This window comes from Neomonachus schauinslandi, chromosome 8 (genome assembly GCF_002201575.2).
Source record: "Neomonachus schauinslandi chromosome 8, ASM220157v2, whole genome shotgun sequence".
NCBI classification, from domain to species: domain Eukaryota; kingdom Metazoa; phylum Chordata; class Mammalia; order Carnivora; family Phocidae; genus Neomonachus; species Neomonachus schauinslandi.
Window position 1 is genome coordinate 133,351,545 of NC_058410.1, and position 8,541 is coordinate 133,360,085.

The 8,541-nt window shown below is 46.4% G+C and overlaps 1 long non-coding RNA gene across 1 annotated transcript; it reads left to right on the top strand.

Annotated features, from left to right (window-relative positions):
• The first annotated feature begins 1,264 nt into the window (after positions 1-1,264).
• On the top strand, positions 1,265-3,329 carry LOC110586882. Its single transcript, XR_002480737.2, has 3 exons — positions 1,265-1,445; positions 2,302-2,392; positions 3,308-3,329. It is a non-coding gene; the product is annotated as an uncharacterized LOC110586882 (long non-coding RNA).
• The last annotated feature ends 5,212 nt before the right edge of the window (positions 3,330-8,541 follow it).

Sequence of the window (8,541 nt, forward strand, 5' to 3'; positions counted from 1 at the left end):
CACCACGACCCGTCCACACTGGCCTCACCCCTTCCTCTAGTCACTTCTGCCACGACCAGTCCGTGCTGGCTTCTCCCCTTCCTCTAGTCACTTCCACCACGACCCGTCCACACTGCCTCACCCCTTCCTCTAGTCACTTCCACCACGGCCCATCCGTGCAGGTTTCTTGCCGGCACCAGCTCATCGTGCCTCACTTTAGGCATGTATCTCATGCCTCTTACACCCATCCCCGGGCTTCCCTGACTCGAGGGCATCCGCCGAGTTTGCTCGGTGCCCACGCAGACAACCTGCAAGTGCGGGAGAGTCCGCAGTCCGTAGCGGATGGGAGTCGTCCGATACACGGACTCGGTGCCGGTAGTTCCAAGAGACCCTCCATCAGCTTCTCACAGGGTCTGGGAAGTAAGCCTCCAGATGTCCGAGTACCATCTGTGTAGCGAATCCCCCTCCCTCCCTAGGTGGTGCCCCTGTGTCAGTCCTGTTTCCTGGGATTTTTTTTTAAATTTAATTTAATTTTTTTTATTTTTTTTAAAGATTTTTATTTATTTATTTTGAGAGAGAGAGAGAGCATGAGAGAGACGAGGGTCAGAGAGAGAAGCAGACCCCCTGCCGAGCAGGGAGCCCGATGCGGGACTCGATCCGGGGACTCCAGGATCATGACCTGAGCCGAAGGCAGTCGCTCAACTGACTGAGCCACCCAGGCGCCCAATGAAACTTTATTTATTTTTTTTATAAAGATTTTATTTATTATTTGACAGAGAGAGAATGAGAGAGAGAGAGAGCACATGAGAGGGGGGAGGGGCAGAGGGAGAAGCAGACTCCCTGCCGAGCAGGGAGCCCGATGTGGGACTCGATCCCGGGACTCCAGGATCATGACCTGAGCCGAAGGCAGTCGCTTAACCGACTGAGCCACCCAGGCGCCCTGTTTCCTGGGATTTTTGCTGACGAAGCCACTCACTTGGCATGGCAGTCTTTGCTTCGGGCTCTGCTTTGGGGGGACCTCAGGCTAAGACGTCACCATGTGCCCAGCACGGTCTTAAGCTATCTCATTTTATCTCCTAGAGGGGTCAGCAAACTGCAACCTGGGGGCCAAATCCTGCCGGCATGCCTCCTGTTGTGTAAATAAAGTGTTACTGGAACACAGCCAGCCTCATTCATTGACGTGCGGGAGGCTCCCGAGCTGGCAGAGCTGAGTGGTTGTGACAGAGAGCACGGTCCACACAGCCTTAAATATTTACTATCTGGCCCTTTACTGAAAGAATTGACCAGCCCCTGCTCAAAGTGTGACATGTGGGCCACCTGCATGAGAATCACGGTGTTAAAATGCAGATCCACATCACCAGCTTTGTCCAAGCTGGGCCACAAAGGACACATCAAAAGAAGCATCTGAAGCATAGACTATGATGGGTTATAAACGCAGCGCCCGGAGAAGCCGGGCAGGGAACGAGGTGAGTAAGTAGGATGAGTCTGCTGTTTTGGCACAGACGCAATTTTGTGATATTAAAAATGAGTAGGAAGAGCTTTCTGTTCTGTAAAGAAAGATGTTGTCGCCCATAGTTCCTGAAATAACCTGTTCTGGTCCCTCTTTTGCTTTCTACTTTGATAGAGATGTAGATACGGGGAATCACTTTCTATGAGACAAGAGCGCAGGCTGAACAGCCACCCACACTTGGCCACAGGGCTGGGCAGACAGAGGGATTACCTGGGGAACCCGCCCCGGACACAGAGGGCAGATTCTACTCAGCTATTGCCAGGTGGACACTGCGGACCCCCGGGGTCCTGGATGCCAGAACTCGGGATCTGTTTTTAAAAGAAAACAGACTTTTGAATCTTCCATTTTGAAGGTTGGCCCACATTTCTTTTTATGACTCTATGGATTAAACAAGATGTCAGGCCAGCTTCCATTAAAGAGACACTGATGTATTATTGTTGTATTTTTTTTTAAGATTTTATTTATTTATTTAAGAGAGAGAATGAGCAGGGAGAGTGGCAGATGGAGAGGGAGAAGCAGACTTCCCGCTGAGCAGGGACTCAATCCCAGCACCCCGAGATCATGATCTGAGCCGAAGGCACACACTTAACCAACTGAGCCACCCAGGAGCCCCTGATGTATTGGGGTTTTTTTTGTTTGTTTTTGTTTTGTTTTTTTACCTCTGGCTTAGCTGCCATCAAGGTAATACTATCCAGGGCTCTTATTCAACAACAGGTGGGCCTGGGCACAGTGGTGAAAATGTTGAACTATTTGGCAAATAGATACTGTCCCCAGTCCCCATCTGCACTCACGGTGTCTCCGCCCTTCCCCAGGACCCAGATGACCTCCTCCATTCAGGGACTGAGAGCCCTCTGGCTCTGAGTTTGCCGTCCCTTCCGATTAGTTGGTGCTTGTGCTCTGTCGGTGAGTAAATATGTTTACTCTCACCTGTAATAGTCACAGGTGTGTCCCACCCATGGCATGAGCTGTCGGCTGTTGCCTTCTGCCCTCAGACAGTTGGCTAAGACAGGGCTGGCCATGCTCTGCAATCCGTGCTTTCCTTAAGCTGACCCGAGTCCCGAGCCTGCATGCTTTCTCTTCCTCGCCCTTCTCTGGGAATCCCATTCTCTTCTCCCACCCTCGGGCTCCCAAGTCCTCCCTAATGCTCCAAAAGAAAAATGGCTCCCCAGAGGCCCCCTCTTCACCGGGGAGGAAATAAATCCCACTTGCTGTCTAAGGTGTTGGGCTCAAACCTTAGCTCTGTTACTCACAAGGCACACGGCCATGGGCGAGTCATTTCTCTTTGAACTCGGGTTTTCATCTGTCAGTGAGGAATTATGGGCCTAAGCTCAAAGGCCTCCTGAGACTCAAAGTCCCTGGCACACAGTATACACCTTGAGATCACAGAAAATTCAAATTGGGCTCTGCCCCTGGTTCCTGGCACAGAGCTCCCAAAACCCTTGTCATTTCCTCAGTGATAAGAGCTTTAGAAGCATCTTCTGTTCCACTTAGGTAACTCTGGGCGGGCTTGACTGGGGGTTGGTCACCAGAAAGACCACACCACGATTAGAAGCTTAGAATTTTCAGCCCCATACCCCACCCTCCAGAGAGGGGAATGAATGAGTGAGTGAGTGAGTGAATGCCTATGTACTTGAAGGAGCCTCCAAAAAATCCTAATAATATGGGACCTAAAGAGCTTTCAAGTGGGTGAACATATCCACACAGGGAGGTGACGGACCCCAACTCCATGTGGACAGAAGCTCCTGCGCTCGGCAAGCACTTTGTGTTTTTTTTGTTTTTGTTTTTGCTTTTTAAAGATTTTATTTATTTATTTGACAGAGAGAGACACAGCAAGAGAGGGAACACAAGCAGGGGGAGTGGGAGAGGGAGAAGCAGGCCTCCCGCTGACCAGGGAGCCCGATGTGGGACTCGATCCCGGGATCCGGGATCATGACCTGAGCCGAAGGCAGACGCTTAACGACTGAGCCACCCAGGTGCCCCTCGGCAAGCACTTTGTATATCTTCCTTGGGCTGTTCATCTGTATCCAGTATCATATCCTTTAATAAATTGATCATGCAAATAAATGTTTCCCTGAATTCTGTGAGCTACTCTAGCAAATTAATTGAACCTACGGAGGGGGTCGTGGGAACCTCACCCTTACAGCTGATGGGTCAGAAGCCCAGGTAACAATCTGGGCTTGAGACTGGTATCAGAAGTGGGGTGGGGGGCGCCTGGGTGGCTCAGTTGGTTGGGCGACTGCCTTCAGCTCAGGTCATGATCCTGGAGACCCGGGATCGAGTCCCACATCGGGCTCCCTGCTCGGCAGGGAGTCTGCTTCTCCCTCTGACCCTCCCCCCTCTCATGCTCTCTCTCGCAAATAAATAAATAAAATCTTAAAAAAAAAAGTTCTAAGTCAATTTAAAAAAAAAAAAAAAAAAAAAAAAAAAAAAAAAAAAAGAAGTGGGGTGGGAGCAGTGTTGAGGGACTGGGCCCTGAGCCGGTGGAATCTGACCCGAACTCCAGGAAGGTAGTGTGAGAATTGCCTTAAATTGTGGCACTCGCAGCTGGTGTCACAGAGAATTGCTTAGTGTGGGGGGAAAATACCCACACATTTAGTGACCAGAAGTGCCAGGAGTAAAGACGACATACAGGAGAAAGACTCATGGGAGCAAGAAACTATGTTTTCCAAATAGGCACCCAACAAGTTAGAGACCTGTCTCTCTCTCATTCCTGAGTGTCAGCTGAGCCAGGCCTTGTCAATTTCACCTGGCATTAGTTCCTTGAATTAAAGGGAGCAAACTCTGATGATCGCTCCTTCCCTGGACCTGCTTGGGAGGGCCAATACCCTTATTTTATAACCATGGCACCATGTACCTCTCCACTATACACTCACAGCATTTTTAAACTACGTATGTATTCCTGCAATTCTTTAGTTACTATCTCCTTCTTCCCTAGCCTGTATAAGTTCTGTGAGGGTTAGGATCAGGTTTGTTTCTATCACCTTCCCAGCCATGAAATGCCTGACACATGAATGAGTGAATGAATGTATGAGTGAATGAGCAAATGAATGAGTGAATGAATGCATGAATGAATGGATGGATGCATGAATGAGTGAATGAATGAGTGAACAAACAAATGAATGAGTGAATGAATTCGTGGATGGATGGGCGGATGGATGGATGGGTGAATGCATGAATGAGTGAATGAATGGGTGAATGCATGAATAAGAAAATGCCAAGTGCTAACATTCAGGTAGGGGCAGAAGCCATTTTTGGATATGGTCTTTCTCAGGACCCTGGTTCTTATGTGGAACTTGGAGAGAAAAGGGGGAAAGTATCTTTACTTCCCTTCTTCCGCTTCCTCCATCCCATTCAGCTCCCAGCTTCCTTGCACTTCCATCTCTACTGGTTAATCTGTAGAGATACTTGTGAATGCATTGGCATGCTTCTCCGGAGCTCAGACATGGGAGGAGTGGGTACAAAGAAGATACAAAACTGGGGTCCTGCCCATGCTTCAGCTGTTCTTGGGAGTGGGAAGAGCAGGTCTATAAGGTCAGGTCTATAAGGCCTTGGTCCACAAGTCAGGACAAACTCAGAAGACTTTTCCAGATTAATTCTGGAAATTGCACATCAATAGGTCCAATTCACAGACACCCTTCCGAACACAGATAAACAACATACAGTCTGGGTCTCTCTCATTCCTCCAGGGGCTGGACCTGATATTACAGTCCTAACCCAATGCAGCCTGAGAAGCTCGCACCCTGGCCCCACCTGCAGGCTCTGACATGACCAGTCATCTTCTCAGGACATAGGAGCAAACATCTTTGCCAATTACCTTCCTGGACTCTCTGTAGCTTTGGGATTCCCAAGGCCAAGCCCAGGCAGAAGAAAGTGCCCTATCAGTGGAGCTCAGTGCATGTACCAGCCAATCTAGAACAGTTTATTTACTCATAAATGCTTTATGGAGATATGTCTTTTAAAAAGGAAGAAAGAAAAGGTTGCTCCAGTAAATGATTCACCAGTGTTATAAAAGTAAAAAACAATGGCTTGTATCTCTAAGCCGAGGTTTATGGAAGCCTAAGAACTGCCCCTACCACCCCCACCTCACCCCAACCCAATACATTTTTACAGAATCAGAATCAGAACAGTTTCTTGAGTCTGAGCGGTCACACCAATTTCTAGAAGCCAGCTGTCCAACGGATCACATTACACAGGAACACCATGCTAACCTTGATGTTATATTCACAATTGGAGACAGGACTTTTGTTTTGGTTTATCTATTTACAGGTCTACTATTGCCCTGCTCCAGCATTGATATATAAATGAGGACACAGAAATACAAAACAGGGTCTGGTCCCCTTTAAGTATACATTATCATTTGGTGGAATGAGCATCAACCCAAAAATGCATAGCAACTCAGGGACAGGGCCAAGTCTCACATGGGTAGGATGACCTTAGAGGGCTCGGGGGGAGAGGGGGAGTGGCCATTGTTGGGGACACTTCATTCCTGTGGTCCTTGGCTACTGAATTCCAACCAAGGTGCACATACAAACATGATACCCCATCAAATCTCCAGAGCCCCTTCCCACACCCAGCACAAAACCCAAAGTTAAGTGTAATCTGTGGTCGTGTCACTACTGATGAGCATAAGCCAAAGAACCTCTTTAATATATACCTTTACAGTACCATACAGGCATTAACATAGTAATTATAATGACTTAGAGAAATCTTATAAAAACCTGTGACCACCTCTCTGTTCTATATTTTCCTCATCTATAAATTAAGGAAGTTGAACTAGATAGACTCTATCATCTCTCAGAGCCACGAACAAGGGATCTTTTTCTTTCTGATAATAAAAATAACGTGGATTCTCATTGCAAAATAGTTAAAACAATACAGAAAAGTATGAAGTAAAGAGCAAAATTCTTCCAAGATCCCACCATCTGGAAATAGCCCGCTATTAACTCTTAGATGTGTATTCTTTGAGATGCTTTTGCCAAAAGTTGTTCTCCTTTTTTACAAAAATGTGATTGTTAACCTTTCAAATATATCATGGATGTCTGTCCAGGTCAGTGTAGATATGGCTACATTTTTTTCAATCACTGCACAGCTTTCTACTTTAGCACATTCATTGTTTTTAATTTTCATTATTAAAAATAAGACATTGATGATATCATTTGATACGTATCTTTGTACACCCATCCCCTTATTCCTTTAGGATTTATTTTTAGAAATGGAATTTCTGGGCCAAAAAATATGCGCAGCTGAATGCAGGGCTCGAACTCACAACCCTGAGATCAAGACCAGAGCTGAGATCAAGAATCAGACACTCAATTGACTGAGCCACCCAGGTGCCCCAAAATACATGTGTTTTTGATGCAAGATGACACATAGCCCTACAGCAAGGCTGCACAACTTTCCATCCCTGCAGCTGAGCCTGAGCATGCCTATATCCCACACCTCATTCCAGACATCACCCTTCTTCTTTATCTTTGCCAATGACACGGTTGGAAAATAGGAACCTTTGTTTTTGTAGCTGACTCTGACAACTCAAATGTCATTCATTGCCCAACGTGATACGGAGCAAAAAGTTGGTATATATGAGCCCTGTCAATTACCAACTGAGCATCTACTGGAAAGCTCAGAGAGAAACTTGTGGTTTAATTATAAAAAAAAAAAAGTATAGGATATTGTCCTATATATTTTTTTCTTAGCCTTCTACCTAATTGGGTTTTAGTCTCATCTTTTTATTCCCCCCTTAGCGTCTGCTCTTCATGTCGGTGGTGGCAGTGGTGGTGGTGTGTGTGTTTGGGTGGGGAAGGGCCGAGGGGTTGATAACCACTTTTAATTTTTTTCTTACTATATGCATTATATATGTTGCCTTAAATTCTAAGACAGAGAATGAATGGGTGGATGAATAAATCAATAAGATATGCCTGTCAGTGGTTGTTGGTGACAGTGGCCCAATGATACAATCATGCCAGGGAGCCCCATCCCCCCATTTTACAACATGGAGGTAGCGTCACCCCTTGGGTCCTCCATTATCATAGGAAGATCATAAATGTAGGAGGGTTTGGTGGGTATTCAACAGGCCCTTATCCAGCTATATGGCCCACAAGGGAGAGTTTCTAGACTTATATGCATAGATTCCAGATGGTTCTGGAAGAAAGAATGAAAAGGTCCTAGGGATTGTTGAGATGGAAGTAAGTAAGCGTGGTCATGGGGCCTAAGGAGGGGTACTCCAGAACAAAATTGTGGACACTGAAAGAAGTGTCCCAGATAGGTACAAAACTATAGTTTCTGGGCTCTTTAATAGAACACTATGCAGAAGGGAACACTGCTTGGTGAAACTAAGGTGTGTGTCCATTAAATGTCTCCATAACAACTCCAGGGCAACCTGACCTGGATGAATTATTAATAAACGGATTCAGTAGGGTATCCGTGAAGTAGAGCTCTCCCCATCACTGGAAATATTCAAATATCCTGCAGACGAGGCAGGATAATACAGAATCTGGCAGGATTCCTGCAGAAGAGCTCACGGCCTGACATGACGGGAGGCCCACGGTGTTTCCCATGACCTTAGACTCTGTCACTATCGGATCAGTCAATCCAGCTCAGCAACTAAGTGGGGAAAAAAAAAGAGTCAAACTGATTGTTTTACTTTTTTTAAGAACTGATTATTCATCTCGGACGAAAATGTTGATCCCATTTTGCATGTGGAGATAGTCGATGAGAAGAATTGTTCTTGCCGGCCTCAGCCCAGGGAGACAAAAATTAAATCTGACACTGCTGCAGAGGCAGGCATGTGGGAGAAGGTGAATGAATCACTAAAATCCTTAGAGTTGTTCTCTCTGGTTCCTCAGCGTTTTGCAATCTGGTGGCTATGGCAGAGTGGTGTTAATTATTGACAATTCAATAAACATTAAACAAACATTTGTCATTGTTGGTAATTTGATGGTGCAAAGTGGCCAAGTGATTCCCTCTGACCAGGAGACTCGTGAGAGATATTGGATGATGGGGTGGCTGTAAAAAGCTGCCCTGATAGCAAGTCTGGGATGGGTACTCTTGCCTTT